General features: G+C 47.7%; 1 long non-coding RNA gene across 2 annotated transcripts; it reads right to left on the bottom strand.

Annotated features, from left to right (window-relative positions):
- Positions 1–1,678: 1,678 nt before the first annotated feature.
- Positions 1,679–26,871, bottom strand: LOC112874727. 2 transcript variants are annotated; one of them, XR_003225027.1, is made up of 4 exons: positions 25,657–26,871; positions 22,375–25,491; positions 2,386–2,661; positions 1,679–1,770 (listed from the first exon to the last, which is right to left on the bottom strand). It is a non-coding gene; the product is annotated as an uncharacterized LOC112874727 (long non-coding RNA). The 2 variants fall into 2 exon arrangements; XR_003225026.1 differs by lacking the exons at positions 1,679–1,770; positions 2,386–2,661 and having other exon boundaries at positions 18,118–23,002; positions 23,101–25,491.
- Between the last annotated feature and the right edge of the window lie 375 nt (positions 26,872–27,246).

The raw sequence follows: 27,246 nt of genomic DNA, 5'->3' as shown, positions 1-27,246 counted from the left end.
ACGGCGCAGATGATGGCATTCCCACCATCTTGGTGGCAGCAGCGGGCAGCGAGGGGGCGTAGAAGGTGCAGCAGTCAGCGAGGGGGCATGATGACGGTAAGCCTGGAGGTGGCGTCGTTGGCGGTTGGGTAATCCCAGTCCCTTCTCCGCGTCTAGCACGGGCTGTCGAATTCCCCGACAACGTCCCTTTCATAGCGGCAAGAAACTCCCACAATAATCTTGCTTAATTTAAGTTTTTTTCATTGGAGAATTCATATATGTCATCTTGCATCTCCTTCTGAGCAACTGATGGATCCGATCGGATGGCTCCAAGTTGTAATCCTTGATATAGGTGGTTAGATCCTGTAGTGAATGAATGATGGTAATTTCCTCAATGCCACCATAAAATTGAAGCGATTGAGAACTGCCACACATGGTTTTAAGAACAAAACCGAAGGCTGCCTATATTCGATGTTCGTCAGGATCAAGGCTGAATAATAAGAACAATATCACATAAAAGACTTTTATAAGAGATTTACACTTTATCTTTAAAAAATGAAGGCTCCAAACTTTACAACCAAATACTATGGGTTGCATACGCCTAGAAGTCAGCAATATCTTTAAGTGCCTTCACGATAACTTTTTCTTCTGAGCAACATTTACATAGCATATATAGTGTAGGGAAAATTAAGAGTGAGTATAGTTATGGTTTGTACACCGCAACTGTGAAAATAATATAATATGAATGGCCAAAAGTAAGGAAAGGTTAACTGGTTTACTGCAACAAACACTTTTAGTTGGTCAAATTTTTATTAGCATTTATTAAGATATATGTATATCATTAACAAAAACATATAACTAAAACAAAAACATAGCCATAAGCATGAACCACAATTTAATCCATATCCAAGTCATTAACATGGTCTATGCCATTCTTAACCGTAAACATGGCTGATATATCAGTTTTAGACACTCGGCGGAGATTGCATATCTTTGCCCACAATTTAATCCATACTCAAGTCATTAACCATGTGAGGGTCTAGGCCATCTTAAACGTGAGCACGGCTGATATATCAGTTTTAGACAATCGACCGAGATTGCTTATCTTTACCCATAAGTCGTGCCTCCCATGTACCCCGAGGTAGCTAGCCTTTTAAACACGCCGAGGTGAGTGGCTATGGGTTCACTACGAGACCTTCCCTAACATGCAATAATCCACAAAGCTTTCAGGTCAAAGCAGGCATAACCCTCACTTGTGGGCCCAGTAACTTTGCAAAGCTTACTTCCTAAGAGAACCGAGCTATACACCATCAACTCCTCCCCTCTTGCTTTTCAGTATGACCATCATAAGCTAGAGTTTCTAATTAATTAGTCAAGATTAGAGCCATATAGTCCTTGCGGTTGCAATATTTTTCTAAGTGGCTCTCCATCTCCATGTTCCAATTAACACAAGTGATCCTGCAATTAACAAAGCATATGAATGAAAAGAGAACAATAGTTCATTATCTTGAATTTAGTTAAGCGATAACCCAAGATAAAGCAAGTAAGAATAACTATCCAACAAAAGATAAAAAGCAACTTAAATGGAATTATCATCAAAGCTAGGTACAACCATCATAGGACCCATTATGATAAGTATGCAATAAGAAAAGGTGATCGACAATGATTATTAGGACAAAGCATGATCAACAAACACTTGCCTTTCTTCCGTTGAATAGCTGCTCATAATCTTTAACTCTTATTCTTATTCTTCAAGCTCTTAACTTCCAAAGATCTTGGATTTCACTCCTTCTAACATCAAACAAGTATCGGGCCCAAGCATACAAGCGGAAAAAATAGATGAGTACAGCTAAAAACAGTAAACCAAATCAAAAGATAGTTTGGAAAGAGTGTATTAAAGGATTTATCTCATTACTTTGATTATGTGAGCATAACAAACGTCGAAAAGGGAGCTATGGTTGAAAAGATACAACTAACATAAGATTTGAATTATAGAAGAAAAGAAAGAACTATATGAATTATTTATTTTAATTAGAAAAAAATATAAAGGATAGATAAGAGAATATCCTAGATTATAATTAACTCAAATTATGTTTAGAATATACTAGATTGTAAAATTTGTAATTGTCTATGTTTAGGTTAGATAGATTAAACAGTTACACTGGAAAAAAACTAGTGAGAACATCTAAATACATATCTTTTTCGTTGGCATTGAACTAAACAAATAGGAATTAACAACACATTTATGTTGGTATTAATTAAATTAATATTAGTTATCAAAAACCGATGTATAGACCTAATTAACTTTATATTAGAAAAAAATACTATATAATATTAATCTTTTTTTAAAATTTAATTTAGAAAACAAGAACCTCAGCATAACGACACTATAAAACTATAGCTTACTCTAAAACAACCGGCCGGTCTGACTGATTAAACCAGGAACCGAAGCCTCCAGCGGTTTGGTTCAGATAAAAGACCGCATGTGCAATCCAACCGCTGAAAACCAGTTAGACCACCCGGTTTTACAAAAAAATCGGATAAAACCAGACTCCTGAACCACGGCTCGACTGCTGGATGAAGGCCAATGTGCTTCTGTAGCAAGTAGGAGGCGCTAAAAATGGGTAAAATCACCTGGGAGTGGAATCGAACTCAAGACCTGCCACTAGCAGTGCTGCTGCGCTACAATCAGAGAACATTGTTACTTGTGATAGATTGAAAATGTTTAGGGTGTCAATAGTATTGAATCGCTCAGTTCAACAAGTCGAACCAGTTGAACAGTGAACCGATGATGCTACCGGTTCAACCTCTAGTCCGATCCTAATAACTATGGTCTAAAAGAAGAATAAAACAAAAGGAACGCATCAAAACATAGCTAAAATTATGAATCTACAAGATAACTAGGGTTTCTGGGATCTATACCTAAAAGCTACTGATTCTAGGAGCTAGCAGGTAACTTTTGCAAGATACATAAACTAGAGCTGATAAAAAGTGAATTAGAACCTTCCAATAATTGGATTTACCCTTAAAACAAGAGAATATCTCCTATAAAATCTAGAAATTTCTCTAGAAGATCTAATCGCCGAACAAACGCATTCTAAAAGCTATTCACTCATAAACCCAAGATGATATTCAACACAAGTGCAAAAACACATTATTATTACCCTAAGAATATCAACTTTATAAAATAATTATTTTCCTACTCTAAATATTGAGAAAACAAATATAAATAGTTAAAATTTGATAAAAATGTTGCATTATTAACGTTACAAACTCATATCCCAAAATTAAATATTTTGGGGAGTAACATGGACCTGGTTCCTAAGGTGAGTGAATGGATCCATGGCAGATTAGGGTGAGATGGTAGCCCTTTAAATGAGGATCCTTCTACTCCTGGTCTTCATGTCCGTCATGGTCGTTCCCATCCTCCCCAATATCCGTCAAACATGATATTCATTATATAGTTATTCTTCTAAATCTTTCATCCATTGGTGACCATCATGTTGTGCTTGTACTTTACAAAATATGGTATATTGATGCAGGTGGTTCCTCCTCTGATTTGGTCAAGGACAATGATTGTTCTTCATCAGGCTTCTACACCACCAAATATCACGATGAAGGTGGAATGGTTGTACAAGAATGAAACTTGCTTTTCATATGCTAACAACTGATTGGATGATAGATGATCTGTGCTATTTAATCATTATAGGCAATGAATCTGTTCGACTAATATGTATGTGATCCGAAAGAGCGCGATGGCTGCAACTGTTAAGCATGCTGAGAGATAGGGCTTGGCCTTACCTGACTACAGCTATTGTAAAGCTAAAGCAGAAGAGCAGAATGTGGATGTGGCTTCACTGACTATCAACCTCGTGCGGCAACTTGCCTTCCACTCAGTTCGTGGCATGATTTCTACTCATATTAGTTTTCTTCCAAGTCAATTGCAACAAGATGATATTGCAGCAGCCGGGTGGGAACTCTCCGAAAAACTCGGTGAGGTGACAATGGCGATTCCCTAGGTTTCCACTCTTCTCTTGATTTTGTTCATCATGATGGATCCTTCCCATCTCGATCTTCAGCCATGGCGCCTTTTCTCTTCCAAGGTACGCTCTCTCCTTGGTTCCTCGGTCTCTCCTTCATCTGGCCCGTCCTCTCGTTCCTTTTGGCTTCTGGCATCCTTCTCTCGATCAAAATTCAAGTTGACTGTGTCCAATGTTTCCGTGATCATTCACTCTGTTCTTGGGGATGTAGCGTCAGATTTCTCTATTGTGGAACTGGTGGATTGGGTTTTCAAGTTTTAAGTTTCATCCAAAGAGGTTGGTTTCATGGTTCACTCTCTTGGATATTTCTGTTGTGAGCTCTTCGATGTCATCTTCAATTTGGCCAATGATTGTAGTCTTGAACTGGCTAAACTGGTTCTTCCCTTTGAGCACCATAACCACTTTCAATGGATCAATGTCTCTTTGAAGAAGAATAAACCTTTTAATTTGCCGAGGCTTTGCACAACTCTCCCCGATGACTGATGCAAATTCTGATCCAATCATTCAACATTCTTCTACGATCGCTCCTAAGCCAAGGTCATTTGTTTTAGGGAGAATCAATAGCTTTGATCTTCTAAGAAACATAGCTCAATCATCCTCTGTTCCACCAAGTCAATGGTCTAACCTTTCAAATTCGAATTCAGGGAACCATTTTTAATGCCACTCTCCCAGAAGAGTTACTTCTTCTGTTAAAGAACCTCTTTGTACCAGATGCCTCTCCCCTGCACATCCTCGCAGTTCTTGCACTCATGCGATCAAGTTCTACACATGTCACTGCTTTTGTCAAGCCCAACCTTTTGTTGACAGTCCTTAAATGAGAAATCCGACCGTCATCTATACTCAGGAATAAAGAAGAATATCCTTACTTACTCACTAACCTAGTTCCACATATGTATTGTCTACTAAGCCACTTTAGGAATACAAGTCCAAAATACACTCAGAGGACGCAGAAGAAGTACACAGAAGATCCCGTCCTGCATCACACACACAAGGAAGGGCCCACCTGGCAGGGCAAACCAACGTACGAAGACGAGAAACACCAAGACTCTAGAAGAGGACCCACCTATCAACCATCCACCAGAAGGTGGTGGCCAGGGGGCCACTAGGGGGTCGACTGACCCCTTCGGTCGGCCGAACCTGGCCAGGCTCCCGGCCAGGTGCACTTTGTCGGCAAGATCTCCACCGCCCTCCTGAAGTCGGTTGCTATGGTTTCCATGTATACCTCGGCTAGGAACCACCCTTAGACTAGTATAAAAGGAGGAGGAGTACCCCCTCTCTCACTGTAACGCCCTGAAAATCCACCAAATTAAAACACGCGCTAGGGTGCTTCATTCAGAGACCACCCGACGACGAAACCCTAACCCTAACCAGGTCCTCCACCGCTCGGTAGCTTGTCGACGCGCGCGACCGCTTTCCTCGATTAGCGCCGGCACGATTCGGCGCACGAATGCCGCGCACGCGTGGCCGACCAGCCGCGGCCGCCGCCGCGATTGGCGCCGACGCGTCTTTCTTTTCCCTCGCTGTTTCCCCTCGCACCGCGCGCTTCCCCGCGTGGCCGACCGGCCGCGGTCACCGCCGCGACCGGCGCCGGCCCTTCTCCCTCCCTCTTTTTCTTTTCTCTCCTTTCCCCTTTTCCTTTTTCCTTTTCTCCCCTTTTCTTTTCTTCCTTTTCTCCCTTCCTCCCTTTTCTTTCTCCTCCCTTCCTTCCTGTTTCCCCTTTCCCCCCCCTGCTCCCGAGCACGGCACAGCCGTGCGCCAGCCCCGTGCGCCGCGCCCGCGCTACCCCCGGCCGTGCCGCGTGCACGCGCACGCACCCGCCCGCGCGCCCCGCGTGCCCCGCGTGCTCACGCGCCGCGCGCCGCGGCGCCCGTCGCCCGTGCCTCGCCCCTGGCCCGCGCCGCGCGTGCCGTGCGCGCACACGCCCGCACCCGGCGCCGCTATGCCGCGCCGCCCGCTGAGCCGCCGCCGCTGCCGCGCCGGGCCGTCCGCCGCTGCCGCACCCGCCCCGACGCGCCGCACGCCGCCACAGCCCCGTGCTCGCCCGCACGCCACGCCACGACGAAAGAAAGCGGCCGGGACGCCATTAATGGCGCCCGCACCGCCCGCCGGCCGCCTCAATTCCCCCACCTCACCGCCCCTCCCCTCGGCCTATAAATAGGCCGCCCGCGTGGCTCACCACCACCACGACCACCTCCACCACCCGGCCCTCGCCTCCCCCAGCCCGGCGCCGCCCCCACGGACACCTCTGCCCGCCGCCGCAAGCCCCCGTGGGCAGCCCCCCTCGCTGCAGCCCGAGCCAAGGTGAGGCCGGGGATGGGTTCCCCGCGCCCCCCTCCCTCTTTTCCCCCACCCCCCCGGACCGCCGCCGTGCCCTGCCGGCCGGGATTGGGCCGCCGGCGCCCCCCCAATCCCTCCTCTGTTTCTGTCACGGGGGAGGAGAGGAGGAAGAAACCATTTTGCCCAAAACCCCCTGCTGTTTTTCTGTTTTCCAAAGAAAACCCCCCCCTCTCTAAGAGTACCCTTATCCGTTCCCGTTTTACAAATGAAACCTCGCCTGTTTTGTATTTCAATTCAAACCCTCCAATGCATACATCTAGATATACTTGACAACCTTTTAGCATGCCTAGAATATTTTTAAGATTTGCAAATAGATCCCTACTCTTTTCTGATATTTACGAACAAGCCCTCGAACCCCCGTTTGAGCCCGGAAACCACCTTTAGCGCGTCATTTTATGTGCGAAACGACCTCCGATTGACCCGAAACTTTACCACATCCTTTCTAGTATAGTTTTAGCCATGCCATTAAGATACCACCTAGAGATACCACCCCTAACTCCGTAACTAAATTATTTCCGATTCAAGCCCAACGATAAAAGCTTTTAGTTCTTTCGCTTGATTGGGTGTCTGTTTGTTTGCGTCGTAGGACACGGAGTGAACGACGAGGTTCCCGACCGCGACCAAGCAACTGAGGACCAGTTCGGCGACCCCGAACCCGAAGGACAGTGCTTCGATCAGGACTTCTCGCAAGGGTTTGACGATGGCAAGTTCAATTCCGCCCTTTGATGCATATTTTCGTCCTAGTTTTTATAAACACAACCCAGTGGCCTGTTTTATAAAATTGCATGGATTTGCGTGCTTGAAACCTGGTAGGATAGCCACCCTGGTTTGAAATACCCATGCTTTGACCGCTTGATTTATAAAGGAAATGTGTGTGTGTGGGAAGGGATAAAATGTAGTTTTGGAAAGCGAGTTAGACGGGATGGATGGCATTTCTGTGTGAATTGCCGTTGGTGTGCTCGTACCTGTGTGGTTGAGCGTGGAAGGGAGATGTCCGTCCTGTCACCCCTAAGGACCGAGTTGTTGTGACATCTCACCTAGCTTCCTGTCGTGCAAACCACTTGACCGTTGTATGGGCAACGGCGTGGCCTAACCCCACTAGTTAGTCTGATAGCCATCAGGAGAGCTGGGAGCAACGGGTGATCAAGGAGACGGGATAAGCTCTGTGTGACTTATGCCCCGGTTAAACCTCGGTGTTAGGTCGAATGACCCCTTGATAGATCCCGTGGTGGCTAGTCAGGTCTAGCTACGGTGGGTAAGGGTTTCGATGGGATCTGCACCGGCACTAAGGTGTTCGTGCTGTGGTACCCCACCTGTGGGTAAAGTTGCACACCTCTGCAGAGTTAAAATCTATTCGAATAGCCGTGCCCACGGTACTGGGCAGGTTACGGTGTGGTCACATAACTAGTGTTTCTCCCTGGGAAATGGTTGAACTGGTGTGAGTTGTTTGAAAAGTATCCGGCAATGGTGCTGTGCGCTACGACGGACGGGGAGTCCGGTAGCGGCTTGAAACTTGGATCTGTGAGGATCGACATTGTGCGTTCTTAGACACTTGAAAACTTGTTTTGAAAAATGCTTTTAAAACGAACCCTTGCATATAATTGTGTTTCCGCAAAAGAACCGTAACTTTATCCTTGGATTATCCCGTGCATCTAATTCTGTTATAACCCCCCCGTGGGTGTGATTGGACTTGCTGAGTACGTTTGTACTCACCCCGTTATTACTTTACAGTGGAGGATCCCGACTACAACCCCGAGAACGACGAGTAGGGTCCCGTCCTGCACCCAGTCTTGCCTGTGGGTGAGGTCACCGTTGGAGCTCCGCATGGCGCAAGACTCTGATGATCCTTTGTTCGTAGCTAGTGTAGTTGTGTGGGTTCTGGTTGTAATCCTCGCGATAGTGGCGCTTCACTGCCCATTACCGCGTAGAGTTGTACGGTGATATACCATCTGATGTAATAAAAGTGTTATCAGCCTCCTGGGACTGATAAAGTGACACTTTTAAGTCTTCCCTGATGGGGGGACGCTTCAGGTGGTATCAGAGCCGTAGGCTGGCCGTAGGACGTGACCCTAGGAGCGAAACCCCTTTTTAAACCCTAGGACTTGTTCTGACTTCGATATTTTTCTGCACGAACACTCACCACTGGTTTTTACCCTGTTCCAGATGGCTGACAACGGATGGGTCAACGGAGTCTGTTACGCAGAGCCTGGCCTTCCTAAGTTATTGTTGCTCAGCCTGGAACGTGTTGGGGTTATGGAGACGCCGGAGTACGCCTACCGAGAATACATCTCCGGTGGCACCCTTTCGGTGCGACACGATGATTTTTGTGGAGAGAAGCACCCGCTACCCGGATGTGGACCCTTGGTTCATCTCCACCACTGGCTTTCGCTTCCCCGACACGTACCGAAAAGCCGCTCGTAAAGCCCTGCGACGGCTGCGTGTACTCTACAAGCACCACCTTCAGCGGACCCCTATGGGATTTTTCCCACCCGCGGAAAGAGGTGGACGCGCTTGGATTGCCCGAATGAGGAGATTTGGACGAGAAGAAGAAGACTTAGAAGATGCGGTCTCCCACCTATCCATCTACCTTACTGGCTTGGATGCACTCTGCCGCGAACAGTCGGCACAACTGAAGAAGCTAATCCAGGGGATTGAAAAGATAACCCAGGAGCTGGAGGAACAACAGACAAGAGCCGCGAACGCCGAGTATTCCTTAGCCGCCCTCCAAGCCCAGATGCAAGAGTACGAGAGCCGCAACGGAATAGGTGGATGGATAGAGGAAGAAGAAGAAGAAGAGCCTATGGAGACTCATTGGGATAAGGGTACGCAGACCGAAAACGAGATGGATCGGTTCCTTCCAATAAAGAAGCGCTCTATCAGGACCGAGGAAGAATCCCCATGATAGGATTAGCACCCCTAGCAAAAACCCTACCCGAATGACCACGTATCCATAAAAACTGTACCACTCTTGTTGTAATAATAAATATCATCTACTCCCGTTGCACCTGTACCAGATCGTTTACCCTGTTTCTGTTTCAGATGGCTGAGGAAGGATGGACCCAGGGCGATTGCCAAGCTGCACCTGGATTCCCCAGTCTCTTAATCAACACCCTGGAAGACCTTGGCGTTACGGAGCGCCCAAGGTACTACAGCCGAGAGTACGAGCACCATGGTACCCTCCGCTGCAGGGTGATCCTGGTCATCGCCAGGAGCAACCGCTACCCCGACATCCAGCCGTGGCGCGCGACCGCCACAGGGTTTAGACACCTAGACACCTACCCCTTGGCCATCAGGAAAGCACTCCGTTACTTGTGCCGGATTTTTGAAGAACACCTCGCCCCCACGCCAGCGAAGTTCTTCCCGCCGGCCATCAGGACCCCAGTCTGGAAAGCACGCATGAGAAACCTGGAGCGACGTCGCCACGAAGAAGGCCCCCTGTACCAAGTGGCTACTTACCTAGCCGCCCTGGACCAACTCTTTGACGAGCAAGCCAACCTTCTGAGGGAGCAGACTCACCGAGCTGAGCAAGCAGAGCTCGCAGTGAGGATACAGCAGATCCGAGCCGCCCATGCCGAGGCGAGAGCCGCGGCCGCGGTCAGTAGCGAAGCGGTCGCCCAAGAGAGCCTCAGGCAGGCCCGAGATCGGCGTATGCAAGATTGGACCCAAAGCGGAACACCAGTCCCGGCGATAGGGGAGGACCATGTTTTACTCGGGACACCCGTCATAGGATGGGGGACACTCTTCAGAAACACACAAGCCCCACCCGAGAACCCTGAAAGTTCCGCTGCTGCCGCTGAAGAAAATGCTGCGGCGCAACCCTCGACCGATGGAAATCCAGAGGATGGCGACCAAGGATCCCTCACGCTTTCCGTCCCAGAAGAAGGCACTCCCCGCGAGTAGAATGGCCGACGCCACCCTAGTAATGTGTCCCCAGCCACTTTTGTTGTGGTACCTGATCCCAGACGAAGTAGTACGATACCCAGCCTTACCTTAAGTTGTAACCCCCCTTTTGCAGTAATAAAATGGTTTGTGCTTGTTGTTTGTGATGTCGTGTGCTGGTTTGTTGTGTGCTGATTATTTATATGAGTACCGGCAGGAGGTAGATTCTGCCTTATATATATATACGAATTAAACAACTTAAACATCACATAAACGTAACCCCGATTTACCCGATCAACAGGTGACCCCCCGGAACGTCGCGAGGGCCTCCCGTGGCCGGAACCCCGTAGCCGCTAGTGTCGGAGCACATCCCGTTGAACAAGATCTTCCCCAAGGAGAACAAGAAGTAAGCCAGAACCGAGGGGGAAGTCAAGAAGGAGAACAACTACCACCACCCCCACCCCTCGGAGACCTGGCGCAGATCATCCATAACCAGACCCTCATACTGGAGACTCTGGCTAATGCCCTCATTAACCGGCAGCCACGAGGGCAGAGTATGAACGACAAGCTGACGGCCTTCCTAAGGACCAAGCCACCTACCTTCGCCGGGTCATGCAACCCTTTGGACGCAGATGACTGGCTACGAGTGATTCAGAGGAAGCTCGAGCCGTTCGAATGCCAGGACCGGGATAAAGTCCTTCTGGCGGCCCATCAGCTCACCGGAACGGCATTATCCTGGTGGGAAAACTATTGTGCTGCAGCCGAAGACGCCTCTACCATCACCTGGGGAGAATTTGTAAGGGAGTTCCGCCGCTACCACATTCCCTCAGCCACCATGAAGCGCAAGGCGGATGAATTCCGCGCACTACAACAGGGGAGTATGACGGTGGAAGAATACACCCACCGGTTCATAGAATTGGCCCGATATGCGCCGGAAGAGGTGAATGACGACGACAAAAAGCAAGACATGTTCAAGAAAGGGTTAAGCCCAGAGCTCCGGACTTTGCTTACTCCCCAGATCTATCCAGACTTCAACACCCTGATGAACAAGGCCATCCTCACAGAAAGAGCCAAGGCCGAAGAGAGAAAGGACAATAAACGCAAATTCTTGGAAAGTAAGGCTCGCCAGCAGGACCGCTTCCAAAAGTCGAGGAACTCCAACTACACTGCACCAAGATCCCAGGCCCCAATGCAGTATAGGACTCAGTCCCAAGTGACCGGGTCACGAGCCTCTGAAGCACAGCCCAAGGGTCAAAACACCATGAGGACCCCGCAGAGCAACACAAGTCTGGCCGCCTCCGACAACAACAATGTTAGGGCTTGTTTCAACTGCCGGGAGACAGGGCACTTCATCGCCAACTGCCCTTACGCCAAGAATAAGCCGGCAACATCGGCCTTCTCCAACACAGTGAGTGGGCCCAGACCAGCCCTGACCGGTGCCAACCGAGTGCCCGTCCGCAACAACGACGGCAGCCAGCAGGTGAAGCAGCAATCATTTGGACGAGCCCGCGTCAACCACATCGACGCGCAGGAGGCTCAAGAAGCCCAGGGCGTAGTGCTCGGTGAGTATTTAGTCAACTCAGCTCTGGCGACAGTATTATTTGATTCTGGAGCATCACACTCGTTTATATCCTCGAGCTATGTGGAGAAGCACAAAATACCTACAGTACTACTAAAAACACCCCTATTAACCCGGACGCCTGGAGGCGACATCAATTGTCAATTAGGTTGTCCCCGGGTAAGGATCAGTTTAAGTGGGGTAGACTTTCTAGCAGATTTAGTAGTACTTAAGCCTGGGGGAATAGATGTGATCCTTGGGATGGATTGGTTAAGCCGACATAATGGTCTCATAGGCTGTACCGACAAAGTGGTACACTTAACAAACCACGAGGGAGTACAAGTGGTCTGCCGTACCCGAGATAGTAAGTTTGATCCAATGGTGTTTAGCGTGGAAATCAAGCCCTTAGAAGGAGTCCCGGTAGTAAACGAATACCCAGATGTGTTCCCCGAAGAGCTTCCCGGTATGCCGCCAGATAGGGATATAGAGTTCGTCATAGACCTTATCCCCGGAACATCTCCGATAGCCAAGAGACCCTATAGGATGGCAGCCTCTGAATTGACGGAATTAAAGAAGCAACTAGAGGAACTGCAGAGGATTGGCTTCATCAGACCAAGCTCATCGCCATGGGGAGCCCCAGTGCTGTTTGTCAAGAAGAAAGATGGGAGTATGAGGTTGTGCGTGGACTACCGAGCACTGAATGAGGTTACCATTAAGAACAAGTACCCTCTCCCCAGGATTGATGACCTTTTCGATCAGCTAAAAGGAGCCAAGTACTTTTCCAAGATCGATCTAAGATCAGGATATTTTCAGCTCAAGATTAAGGAAGGTGACATCCCTAAGACAGCTTTTGTCACCCGCTACGGGCAGTTTGAGTTCACCGTAATGTCCTTCGGACTAACCAATGCCCCTGCTTACTTTATGAACCTCATGAACAAGGTGTTTATGGACGAGCTGGATAAGTTTGTCGTAGTCTTTATCGACGACATACTTATTTACTCCAAGAGTGTTCAGGAACATGAACAACATCTGCGGGTAGTGTTGGAAAAATTAAGGGTACACAAACTATATGCAAAATTCAGCAAATGCGAATTCTGGCTGGAGAGAGTAGCTTTCCTTGGTCACATTCTGACCGCGGAGGGAGTAGCAGTGGACCCAGAGAAGGTTGAAGCCGTATCCAATTGGCAGCGACCAACTAACGTCAGTGAAATCAGGAGCTTCCTTGGGCTAGCCGGGTACTATCGGAGATTTATTGAGGGATTCTCCAAGTTAGCCCGACCTATGACGGAACTTCTTAAGAAAGAGAAAAAGTTTGCTTGGACAGAATCCTGTGAGAGGAGTTTTCAAGAACTGAAGCGAAGACTGACAACCGCCCCAGTGCTGACCCTACCGGACATTCATCGGGACTTTGTCATCTATTGTGACGCATCCCGACAAGGATTAGGGTGCGTACTGATGCAAGACGGGAAAGTCGTTGCATATGCCTCCCGCCAACTCAAGACTCATGAGCAGAACTATCCGACCCATGATTTGGAACTAGCAGCCGTAGTGCATGCCCTTAAAATTTGGAGACACTACCTGATCGGAAATAAGTGTGAGGTTTACACCGACCACAAGAGTCTAAAGTACATCTTTACTCAGCCAGATTTAAATTTAAGGCAGAGAAGATGGTTGGAGTTGGTCAAGGACTATAATCTGGAAATTCAGTATCACCCCGGAAAGGCGAACGTGGTAGCCGATGCCTTAAGTCGGAAATCCTATGGGCCCACGAATGACCATCTGCAAGAGGAAATGGCACGATTAAATGTGCACATTATACCTCGAGGTTCCAGCCAAGTGCTAGACGTCCAATCAACATTAGAGGATAAGATTAGAGAAGCCCAAAGCTCGGATCAAGAGTTAGTAAAAATTCGCAAACAAACTGGAGAAAACAAAGCACCGGGCTTCAGAGTGGACGATAAGGGAACATTATGGTACGAGGATAGAATTTGTGTACCCCAGAATGGAGATTTCCGGCAATTGATCATGGACGAAGCCCATAACTCGGCCTACTCTATCCACCCGGGATCCACCAAAATGTATATGGACATAAAGCAAAAATATTGGTGGAATGGAATGAAGGCGGATATTGCACGATTTGTGGCTCATTGTGATACTTGCCAAAGGATCAAGGCCGAACATCAGAAACCTGCGGGATTACTGCAACCCTTGCCTATTCCGGTGTGGAAGTGGGATGAGATAGGAATGGACTTTGTAGTGGGACTACCCCGGACACAGAAGGGACACGATTCCATATGGGTAATTGTGGATCGACTCACTAAATCGGCACATTTCATACCCGTAAGGACCACTTATGGCGGAGAAAAGCTGGCAAAACTTTACGTGGAAAATATAGTAAAGTTACATGGAGTGCCTAGCAGAATTGTCTCAGATAGAGGGACCCAATTTACATCTAGGTTTTGGAAAAGCCTGCACAAAGCCATGGGCACGAAGTTAGATTTTAGCTCCGCGTACCACCCACAGACGGATGGTCAAACCGAAAGGGTGAATCAGATCATGGAAGATATGCTGAGAGCATGTGTACTAACCTATGGGAATGATTGGGAACAGAGTCTGCCCTATGCGGAATTCTCGTACAATAATGGCTATCAAGCCAGCCTGGGTATGTCGCCGTTCGAAGCCCTCTATGGAAGAAAGTGCAAGACTCCCTTGATGTGGTCGGAAGTTGGAGAGCGTGCACTAGTGGGACCCGCACTTATAAAAGAGGCAGAAGAAAAGGTAGCGGAGATCCGCGAGAAATTGAAAGCAGCTCAGTCCCGACAGAAGAGTTACGCAGACAGAAAGAGGCGAGAGATAAGTTTCCACCCAGGAGATTTTGTTTATCTCAAAATCTCACCCATTCGAGGAACGCGAAGGTTTCAAGTACAAGGAAAATTGGCCCCTCGATACATTGGGCCGTATCGAGTTCTAAAGAAAGTCGGAGCCGTGGCATATCAACTGGAGTTACCAGAAGAAATGTCGGATATACACCCAGTATTTCATATCTCGCAATTAAGAAGGTGTCTAAGGGTACCCGAGGGAGAACATGTGCCGGTGGAAACAATAGACCTGCAGCCGGATTTGCGATATCAGGAAGTGCCGGTCAAGATTCTAGACACTGTCACTAGGAGGACCAGAAATTCCGAAGTACGGATATGCAGAGTTCAGTGGAGCAGACACGGAGTAGAAGAAGCAACCTGGGAACGCGAGGAGGCTCTGAAGAAGGAATTTCCCCATTTGTTTAGAAGCCAGCCGAATCTCGAGGACGAGATTCATTTAAGTGGGGTAGGTTTGTAACGCCCTGAAAATCCACCAAATTAAAACACGCGCTAGGGTGCTTCATTCAGAGACCACCCGACGACGAAACCCTAACCCTAACCAGGTCCTCCACCGCTCGGTAGCTTGTCGACGCGCGCGACCGCTTTCCTCGATTAGCGCCGGCACGATTCGGCGCACGAATGCCGTGCACGCGTGGCCGACCAGCCGCGGCCGCCGCCGCGATTGGCGCCGACGCGTCTTTCTTTTCCCTCGCTGTTTCCCCTCGCACCGCGCGCTTCCCCGCGTGGCCGACCGGCCGCGGTCACCGCCGCGACCGGCGCCGGCCCTTCTCCCTCCCTCTTTTTCTTTTCTCTCCTTTCCCCTTTTCCTTTTTCCTTTTCTCCCCTTTTCTTTTCTTCCTTTTCTCCCTTCCTCCCTTTTCTTTCTCCTCCCTTCCTTCCTGTTTCCCCTTTCCCCCCCCCTGCTCCCGAGCACGGCACAGCCGTGCGCCAGCCCCGTGCGCCGCGCCCGCGCTACCCCCGGCCGTGCCGCGTGCACGCGCACGCACCCGCCCGCGCGCCCCGCGTGCCCCGCGTGCTCACGCGCCGCGCGCCGCGGCGCCCGTCGCCCGTGCCTCGCCCCTGGCCCGCGCCGCGCGTGCCGTGCGCGCACACGCCCGCACCCGGCGCCGCTATGCCGCGCCGCCCGCTGAGCCGCCGCCGCTGCCGCGCCGGGCCGTCCGCCGCTGCCGCACCCGCCCCGACGCGCCGCACGCCGCCACAGCCCCGTGCTCGCCCGCACGCCACGCCACGACGAAAGAAAGCGGCCGGGACGCCATTAATGGCGCCCGCACCGCCCGCCGGCCGCCTCAATTCCCCCACCTCACCGCCCCTCCCCTCGGCCTATAAATAGGCCGCCCGCGTGGCTCATCACCACCACGACCACCTCCACCACCCGGCCCCTCGCCTCCCCCAGCCCGGCGCCGCCCCCACGGACACCTCTGCCCGCCGCCGCAAGCCCCCGTGGGCAGCCCCCCTCGCTGCAGCCCGAGCCAAGGTGAGGCCGGGGATGGGTTCCCCGCGCCCCCCTCCCTCTTTTCCCCCACCCCCCCTGGACCGCCGCCGTGCCCTGCCGGCCGGGATTGGGCCGCCGGCGCCCCCCCAATCCCTCCTCTGTTTCTGTCACGGGGGAGGAGAGGAGGAAGAAACCATTTTGCCCAAAACCCCCTGCTGTTTTTCTGTTTTCCAAAGAAAACCCCCCCCCCTCTCTAAGAGTACCCTTATCCGTTCCCGTTTTACAAATGAAACCTCGCCTGTTTTGTATTTCAATTCAAACCCTCCAATGCATACATCTAGATATACTTGACAACCTTTTAGCATGCCTAGAATATTTTTAAGATTCGCAAATAGATCCCTACTCTTTTCTGATATTTACGAACAAGCCCTCGAACCCCCGTTTGAGCCCGGAAACCACCTTTAGCGCGTCATTTTATGTGCGAAACGACCTCCGATTGACCCGAAACTTTACCACATCCTTTCTAGTATAGTTTTAGCCATGCCATTAAGATACCACCTAGAGATACCACCCCTAACTCCGTAACTAAATTATTTCTGATTCAAGCCCAACGATAAAAGCTTTTAGTTCTTTCGCTTGATTGGGTGTCTGTTTGTTTGCGTCGTAGGACACGGAGTGAACGACGAGGTTCCCGACCGCGACCAAGCAACTGAGGACCAGTTCGGCGACCCCGAACCCGAAGGACAGTGCTTCGATCAGGACTTCTCGCAAGGGTTTGACGATGGCAAGTTCAATTCCGCCCTTTGATGCATATTTTCGTCCTAGTTTTTATAAACACAACCCAGTGGCCTGTTTTATAAAATTGCATGGATTTGCGTGCTTGAAACCTGGTAGGATAGCCACCCTGGTTTGAAATACCCATGCTTTGACCGCTTGATTTATAAAGGAAATGTGTGTGTGTGGGAAGGGATAAAATGTAGTTTTGGAAAGCGAGTTAGACGGGATGGATGGCATTTCTGTGTGAATTGCCGTTGGTGTGCTCGTACCTGTGTGGTTGAGCGTGGAAGGGAGATGTCCGTCCTGTCACCCCTAAGGACCGAGTTGTTGTGACATCTCACCTAGCTTCCTGTCGTGCAAACCACTTGACCGTTGTATGGGCAACGGCGTGGCCTAACCCCACTAGTTAGTCTGATAGCCATCAGGAGAGCTGGGAGCAACGGGTGATCAAGGAGACGGGATAAGCTCTGTGTGACTTATGCCCCGGTTAAACCTCGGTGTTAGGTCGAATGACCCCTTGATAGATCCCGTGGTGGCTAGTCAGGTCTAGCTACGGTGGGTAAGGGTTTCGATGGGATCTGCACCGGCACTAAGGTGTTCGTGCTGTGGTACCCCACCTGTGGGTAAAGTTGCACACCTCTGCAGAGTTAAAATCTATTCGAATAGCCGTGCCCACGGTACTGGGCAGGTTACGGTGTGGTCACATAACTAGTGTTTCTCCCTGGGAAATGGTTGAACTGGTGTGAGTTGTTTGAAAAGTATCCGGCAATGGTGCTGTGCGCTACGACGGACGGGGAGTCCGGTAGCGGCTTGAAACTTGGATCTGTGAGGATCGACATTGTGCGTTCTTAGACACTTGAAAACTTGTTTTGAAAAATGCTTTTAAAACGAACCCTTGCATATAATTGTGTTTCCGCAAAAGAACCGTAACTTTATCCTTGGATTATCCCGTGCATCTAATTCTGTTATAACCCCCCCGTGGGTGTGATTGGACTTGCTGAGTACGTTTGTACTCACCCCGTTATTACTTTACAGTGGAGGATCCCGACTACAACCCCGAGAACGACGAGTAGGGTCCCGTCCTGCACCCAGTCTTGCCTGTGGGTGAGGTCACCGTTGGAGCTCCGCATGGCGCAAGACTCTGATGATCCTTTGTTCGTAGCTAGTGTAGTTGTGTGGGTTCTGGTTGTAATCCTCGCGATAGTGGCGCTTCACTGCCCATTACCGCGTAGAGTTGTACGGTGATGTACCATCTGATGTAATAAAAGTGTTATCAGCCTCCTGGGACTGATAAAGTGACACTTTTAAGTCTTCCCTGATGGGGGGACGCTTCACTCACACACATCACACTTGAAGCATCTCTCCCTCTCTCTAGTTATGACTTGTAATCCTTAGGTTAGTGGAGCTAGGCTACAATCTCTGTTAGCGAGTGCAAGTCATCCTCGGGTCATGGAGCAACCCTCAGCCTCCGATATGGCTTTGTATCCAACTTGTTGGTATTCTATCAATAATACAGAGTTTATCCATTGTTCTCTTGCTATCTTGATAGTATGTCATACCATGCCTTATGCTTTATCAGGTTATATAGCCATGTTTAGCTTAGCTTTAAGTCTCAACATCGGTTTGGTGTGCTTTCGAGCTTGCTCTTGTTCTATGCCTGTTGATCATCATGGTTGTGGTTCCAGAGGGGCTAGAATAGTGATCATGTTCACGGGCATGGTGCCCAGGGCACGTAGGATCCATCGAATATGACTACATCCCACCGTTTGTCGGGTAGACAGCATGTGGTAATAGCCCTATCCGTCCCTTGTAATCCCCCACGTTCTGATGTGGTGTAGGAGTCTAAAGTGCTATTCCAGGTTGCTACCAGACCAGTACTGGGTAGTCTACCCGTAATGTTGAACGCTTAAAACTAATCTTAACCATGTGTTGTATAACCCTTGCTAACTTGAATAGATACTGCTAGGATACACTTTGTATGTCTATGCTCCAACTGACCTGTGGTTTATTTGTTATTCTTTATTCTTAAGATTGGTTGGGGTGTGTGTGTCATATTACCCTATTATCATTTATAATAACTTACCCCTGTATGAAATGTGTTCTATAGCTTAAGCATATTGTCCTGCATATGTACCTAGTAAACTCTTTTACACCTCTGCCATCCTTTGAGAAAATATAAATAACGATACCCTGATACTCCCCGAGTGAAATGTTGCAATGGTATATCCGTGCGCTTGTGGATTTATCTATGAACGTTAAGAAATACAACACCTTCGTGCTGGTTTCCTTCAAAAACAAGCCCCAATAGATTCTTTTTTCCCACTTGAAATGCAACATGATCTTTGGGAGAATTTACAGGCATGGTTCAAACAATCTCTTTCTCAAGTCTGCTTTCCAAGCTGCTTTGCTTCTTTCTCGAATCTCAGTATAGTTGTTTTTAGAAAGCCTTGCACCTAGAATGATATTCCTTGGACTCTTCCGGCTTCTTGCCATCCTTCATAGGCTTTTGGGCCTGTGGAATCTCCACAACCTTCTACCGTCTCTAGACATGTTCCACTAGCCTTTCCCTTGCGACGCATACTCTACTTGACGTCCCTTGGACTTCCACCGCAACAAACTCTCCCCCTTGCAACAGGGAAGCTCCTAGAGAAAACCCTGCTCCTTCACTGCCTCCACAGTCCACCTCCAATCACCTACGAATCCTGGTGCATTTGAGCTCCCTGTCAATGGTGTACCAACGAGCAGACCCTCATCCCTTCCTCCCTCCTAGCTTCCACGCCCAATGGGTGCCAAACCGACTGCAAATGGTCGTGTCATTGTTCCCCAAAGGCCCACGGGAAATGAGGACATGGAGATCGTGAGTTTCAACCCAATGCCAGAGTTTGAGGTTCAGTTCCCCATCATTGCTGATGTCCTAGGGACTTCTTTGAGGAGCATCTCAAGGTTACCATTTGGGATACCGAACCTTGGCACCTATGGCAAGCATATGTGCAGTTTGAGTATGTCTTTGATAGCGATAGACTTGTTGTGAATAGTCCCCATCTCTTTTTCTGGTGATAGAATTTCTATTCGAAGTTTAAATGTGGCTAATGCTTTTGGGCTTCGCTCTTAACAATCGGGAACGGGATGACATTCAGCATGCTATTGGATACTTTGCATGTATTCTCTCTTGAGAGAGGGACCCTAAAAATAAATGCAGAATACTTGCTAAGACAAGAGTTATTAATCTGTAGTCAGTGCCACAGTTCATTGTCTTTACAGATGGATAAGATTTTCATGGAAATTCTCTGACAATTCAATGTCAAATCCTCCAACACAACCTCTTGGGAGGACAACCTGGTGACGAAGAAACTAAGTCTGATGATGATGTGGATAATCAGCCCCCTTTTGATTTCTTTGGCTTTGGGAAAGGAAGGTCAAGGCCCACCAAACCTCCAGCAACAACAGCAACCTCCTTTACAACCTCAACTATTGGAAAAATTTTGGCCTACTTGGAACAATGGCCCCCTATGTTCCACAATATCCCACATTCAACAAGCCCATAAAAATGAGGAACTTAACCTTAATTTGGAACCTGAGCTCTAGGATGAGGCCCATCATCACATCCCAGACGATTTATCCATGTGCCCCATCTTGATGCATAGGAAGCTGCAGAGCATGAAAATCCCAACAACTTCGCAGATCCTGCAGTACAACCAAGCTCTTAACATACCAACAGCCAAACTTCATTAGCTTGAACAGCTCCGGTAGCACCAGAGTCACTCAATCTCCTTCTCCCACCCAGCTACATCTAGCTCTGTCAACATGCAAGGCAGCCATAATCTTTCAGATGATGATCCAGAACTGGTTCTGTGACTCCCTACCTGACAACCACCTACTCCATACTTGAGCCAGTCAACTTCTTAGTAGATGATATTCCAATGGATGATGTTCTGCAATGATGATGTGGAAATTCCAATTGTTGAGCAGAACTTACAACTAGGGTTAGTCAGAACCTTCACACTTCTTCTTCTATCGATTCTAGTTTTCTAGCACTTTCCTTGAAGAAGCCGTGTCCTGATAACTTTTGCTTGAGGGCCAAATTTTTTGACTTCCTGGCTCCCAGCTCCTCCAAAGTCCAAATCCCCTATGCATGGTCAAATTTCTTTAGTCATCTCCTGTTATCTCCAACTCATTTTGATTGGGCTAAGATTTTTCTCTCATCCAAAGCTTGGCTTTTCCTAAATAATTCAGTTCCTAATAATTCTTCCTCCCTCTCTTTCTCTCTGCCCTCTAAATGTCCTAATTATATCATGTCATGCATTGAGAACTTTCAGGAAAAAATACAGGACCAGGGAGAGGATACACCTGCCACCCCAACTCATTCCACCTCAACCACTTCCTCAGCAGAACCAAGGGTGAGAAAGAAGAAACCCCTGATGGACTTCCATCCGATGAAAATAGAGTCACATAGAAGAAGCCTTAGAATCAACTAGCAGAACAAATACTTCAAGAAAAGTAGCTGCAATGAGAAAAATTGCTTTGCCTATAGAGATGAGACCCCTACTCTCTCGCCCACTATTGTCAAGAACATAGGCATCACCTTTGACAACTTGAGCTCAGAAGAGGTTAATGACAACACAATCATGACAAGCTCCAAAGAAAAAGAAAAGTTGTGAAAAAGCAAGATAATGCCTGTTCTACTCAGCCAAAGGAGAAGAAGCCTTCTACGCCCAAGAAATTCAAGAGCGCAAATGCTGATGATGCTAGGAACTGAACCTCTTATCTTGTGGATCCTACCTATCCACCACTTGTTCTTTTATATTTTGAGCTTTGTGATGCTTGTCTTAATCAGCTTTAGTAGCTCCCAGTCCTTTAAAACTCCAAAGGAAATTTCTTTTGTTCTCCTTTATGTTATATAGTTGTCACTTGTCTTATCAATGCTTCTTCTCTTTCATGGGATCTTTATCTTATCAATGTTTTGCATTTTAACATCATATATTATATATGTATGTGATGCATTTTCTCCCACTTTATCTCATGGCTGGAAAGTTCTTTCTTGGAATGTCAGGGGAACAAATGATGGAAAAAGTTGAATTCTTTACAGGATAGAATTTCAGAAGCCTTTTGTGATATTATTTGCTTGCAAGAAATAAAAATACCTTTCTTTGATCAAAACAATTTATCTTTCCCCCTTCTATGGAAGCATCTAGTGGCTCAATTATCTTATGGAATGGTACAAAGCTGGATGGCACCCTTCTTTTTGAGAATGCCTATGCACAGTTAGTGAAATTTACTTCCCTCTTTTCTAGGAAAATCTGGGTCCTGACAAATATTTTTGCACCTTGCTCTGATTAAGGAAGGATCCAATTTATATTGGTTTAATAATATCTCAATGCCTAATCATATTGATTGGCTCATAGTAGGTGATTTCAACTTGATGAGGAAATTGAAAGATAGAAATAAACTAGATGCCAACATTCAAAATATCCTGATGTTCAATGTGTTACTAACCTTGGAGATTTAAGAGAATAATCACAATATGTGGAGAAGGCCATATATATAGAAAGCCATATAGGAATATAAAGAGTCTCATGGAATATAGAGAGACTCATAGGAACACAGAGAGCCTTAACCCCCCTCCCTTCAAACTCAAGGTGGAAGTTGAGGATCTGAATCATTGAGTTTGAGTAGGTGAAGCCGATGCTGCTCTCGAGTTTGTGCTTTAGTAAAGAAATCTGCTAACTGCAGCTCAAAGGGCACATACTGTAGAGCAATAGTTTTCTGATGACAATGAGACCGAGTAAAGAAGGCATCAACTCCAATATACTTTTTAAGTTCATGCTTCACAGGATCATTGGCAATTTGCATGGCTCCTGTATAATCACAGAGAAGAGGTGTGGGGGCATCACATGGAATACCAAACTCAGCCAACAACCAACGAAGCCATATAGTCTCTAAAATAGTAGTAGTCAATGCTCGAAGTTCTGCCTCTATACTAGACCAAGATACAACTGCTTGCTTCTTATACTTCCATGCAAAAGGAGATGAGCCAAGAAGAATGCAGTATCCTGTGATGGAACAACGATCCGTTGGGTCACTCACCCAAGTGGAGTCCGAGTAAGCACGAAGCTGAAGCGGACTATCATGAGCATAGAACAGACAATGAGATGAGGTCCCCCTTAAGTATATCAATAGACAAAGTAAATGTCCAAAATGAAAGGAGGTAGGAGCACTCACAAACTAACTCAATATATGGACAACATGAGCAATATCGGGTCTGGTGACAATAAGATAAACAAGATTGCCCACAATACGCCGATATTGAGAGGGATCCTCAAGAGGTGTACCACTAGTGGGATGGAGCTCCACGTGTAGATCCATAGGCGTGGCAGCTGTCCGATTATCACTGATGCCTGAACGACCAATAAGATCCTCTATATATTTAGACTGAGAGACAAAGTATCCCTTTGGAGAGTGCCAAACATCAATCCCTAAGAAGTAACTCAGAGGATCCAAAGCTGACATCTGAAATTGCTCACCATGTTGCTTCTTCAAAATAGAAATGTGTTCCATATCATCACCCGTAACCAACATATCATCCACGTATAGAAGAAGCAAAGTACGACCACGTGGAGAGAGATGAATAAATAAGGCAGGATCATGATCACTAGGTGCAAAACCAACAGCCTATATCACAGAGACAAAACGCTCAAACTAGGCATGAGGAGCCTGTTTAAGACCATATAAAGCACGTCAAAGATGATAGACATATCCTGAAGGAGCTTCAACACCTGGGGGTGATTGCATATAAACTTCCTCATGCAAATCACCATGAAGAAAAGCATTCTTAACATCCATTTGAGAGAGAGTCCATGAAGAAGTCGCAGCCACTGCAGTCAAAGTCTGAACATTAGTCATATGAGCAACAGGAGCAAATGTCTCATCATAATCTCGTCCCTGAGTCTGCCAAAAACCTCTTGCAACAAGATGAGCTTTATATCTCTCGATGGAACGATCAGACTTGGTCTTAATTTTGAATTTCCACTTAGATGTGATAGGCACAGCATGTGACGGTAATGCAACAAGATCCCAAGTTCCTGTATGATCAAGGGCAGCAAGCTCCTCAATCATAGCAAGATGCCACTCTGGAATACTTGCAGCTTCCTGATAAGTGACTGGCTCACCAGCAACAGCATTCACACGGGGAAAACCATACTTGTCTTCAGGATGAATAGTACTGTGATCTTGTAGATTATATCTTGGAGCAGCCTATGTCTCATCAGAAATAATATGTGACTCAGCAATATTATTATTAGAACCATCAACAGCGGGCACATCAGGACTGGCCGAGGTGGTTGAACTAGAAGGAAGTTTGGTGGGGGTTTTCGGATGACACTGAAAACACGTGTGATAGGTGGTTTTGAAAAAGGATGAGGAGGAGGTGGTGGAGGCGGTGCATGTGCAGGTGGTGGAGGTGTAGGTGGCGCATATGAGGGTGATGGAGGAGGTGTAGGCAGCACATGTGCAGGTGGTGGAAGTGAAGGTGGCGTAATGGAAATAGAAGGAAGACACATAAAAGATGTGGACTCTGTGGGTGAAGATGAAGGTTGTGTAGAGGGGTTATAAAAGAAAAGGACAATCCTCAACAAAGGTCACATCATGAGAGATACGTATGCGACGAGAAGAAGGATCATAACAGCGATAACCTTTATGCTTAGGACTATAACCCAGAAAAACTCACTCAGTAGATTGCGCAGTCAACTTAGTACGCTCACGAGGAGCAAGCAAAACATAGCATTTACATCCAAAAACCGGAGATGATCACAGCTAGGAGGGGTACCAAAAAGTACCTCACCAGGATATTTGTCAAATAGCTTGGATGAGGGTTAACTATTTATGAGATATACAGCAGTAGAGATAGCTTGACCCTATAAATGAGAAGGAACAAAAGATGAAATCAGAAGTGTGCAAGGTTTCTCCATAATATGATGATGTTTGCGTTCAGCAACACCATTTTAAGCATGAGCGCCAGGACAAGAAAGCTGAGCAAGAGTACCCTCAGAAGACAAAAACTGGCGAAAAATATCGGATATATACTCACCCCCAGAGTCGGAATGAAAAACTCTAATAGGAGTAGGAAATTGTGTGTGAACCATGTGAACAAAAGACTGGTGAATGGAACAAAGTTGAGAACGATATTTCATAAAATAAATCCAAGTATAGCGAGAATGATCATCAATAAAAATGACATAATATTTGTGACCGCCCTTTGTAGCAAAAGGTGCAAGACCCCATACATCTGAATGAACAAGATCAAAAGGTCTAGCAGAATGAGAAACACTAGATGAATATGGGAGTTGTATTTTTTTCCAAGCTTGCAACCCTTACAATGAAAAATAGACTTGAGAGATGTATGACCTAAATATCCTTTATTTATTAATTGAGACAACCGAGATTCACAAAGATGACCAAGACGATGATGCCACTTGGCGAAGGACGAGGTGGATGACGAAGCAGCGGATGACACATGAGCAGATGACTGAGGAAGATGCAGGGCGTCGAGAACATAGAGAGAAGAGGAACCTCTATGGCGATGGCCAGTCCCAATCACCACCCCGGTTCGGCGATCTTGAATAAAGCAAGATGAGTCATCAAATCCAACAAAACAATTATGATCTGCTATTTGACCAACTGAAAGAAGACTCATGGACAACTGAGGTACAAAAGAGACATCAGGTATAGAAAAATTAAAAGTACAAAGAGAATCCTGATGAGTGATATAGCAAGATGTACCATCTGTTTTCTGAATAGAAGCACCATCAGCAACTGGCTTGCTAGCAACAAGCTGGGACTGGTCAGAGGTCACATGAAAAGAAGCCCGAACCCAAGAAGACTTGAGGAGCACTGATGGGTGAAGCAGCAGCAACAGACACTGAGCCTCTAGAAGTAGAACCAGTACCACGACCTCTGGCCGCATGAGCAGCACGACGTGCATGAAAATCAGCCAATTTCTCTGGATGCTGAGAGAAACAGTTCTCTGAACTATGATTGGTCCTGCCACAATGCTTACATTTTTCTGAAGATGTACCTTTAGGTGGTGCACTGAACCTCTGAGAAGCTGCCAATACATTGTGAGACACTCACAATGGAGAAGCAGACATAGATCGAAGGCGAGTTTCCTCAGCAAGAAGATCACACAGAGCACGAGTCATGGTCAAATCAGATGAATCATGAAGCAGCCGTTTACGAATAGAATCAAATTCTTCCCTGACTCCCATGACAAAACGATATATAAAAAACTTCTCAATAAATTTGTGTGCTGGACAGTTAGCTGCTGTACAATCACCTACCATAGAAGTTAGAGAGCCCACAAGACAATCAAAAGCGGAGTAATACTCATCGATGGTCATGTTATTCTGCTCAAGTGCATGTGTTTGCTGCATGAGAGAATGCAAAAGGGCAACACTATCCTGAACATAGCGTTGCTTCAAATGGGACCAAATAGCCTTGGCTGTTTTAAACTTGCTAAGACTCATAATCATAGATTTCTTAACACTATTAACCATAGCAGCCATGTCTTTCCCATCATTTATTTCCCAAGTTTGGATGGCAGCAGCATTACTAGGATCAGTCACATGAATAGGAGGATCATCAGTTAAGTGAAAATATAGACCATAACCCCTCAATGCAGTCTCAACACAAAAGCCCCACTCTGGGTAATTCTGGCCATCTAAAGTGATATTGATGACAATTGCATTGATCTGTGCCATGTTGGAGACTACTAGAAAATGACCAACAGTAGAGAATAGCAGAAGAACTGAGAGCAGATATCACCGTGACTAGGAACGAGGCAGAGATATCACCAGCCAGCAGAACAGCAGTAGCAGCCGCAGGTGGAGAAGTCTGCAGTAGATGGTACAGCCCACCGGATCCAGCTGCAGACCACCAGATGATGCAGCCCACCAGCAGGCAGCAGTAGTTGGTGCAGACAAGCCGCTCAAGCCAACAGCAGCAATCGGGCGACAACAGGAGCCGTGACTGGCCGGGCAGCAGGTGCAGCCTGACGAGGACGAGCGGCAACGGGCCGCGAGGCGTGTGGACGAGCCGCGACGTGCAGCAGAGGCGCCGTGACAAACGGCGGACGGCCGCGCGACAGGTGGCGGCTGATGCAGGGGACCTGCGGATAAGACGGGCGGCGACTGGCGGATAGGGCTGCGACGGGTGGCGGTGACGAGCCACGACGGGCGGCCGACGGAAGACCCGCGCAACGACAGGAGGGCCGCGAGGAGCGGCGAATCGAAGGGAGACGGGTGGCGCCAGCCGCGAAGCGCGGCCGAGAGGGCGCACGACCCTGACGATGGGCGGCCCCAACAAGGAGCCGCA

The sequence above is a fragment of the Panicum hallii genome, chromosome 9, assembly GCF_002211085.1.
Source record: "Panicum hallii strain FIL2 chromosome 9, PHallii_v3.1, whole genome shotgun sequence".
NCBI lineage: Eukaryota > Viridiplantae > Streptophyta > Magnoliopsida > Poales > Poaceae > Panicum > Panicum hallii.
The sequence above is the reverse complement of the archived record's forward strand: the minus strand, read 5'-3'. Positions and strand labels throughout refer to the sequence as shown.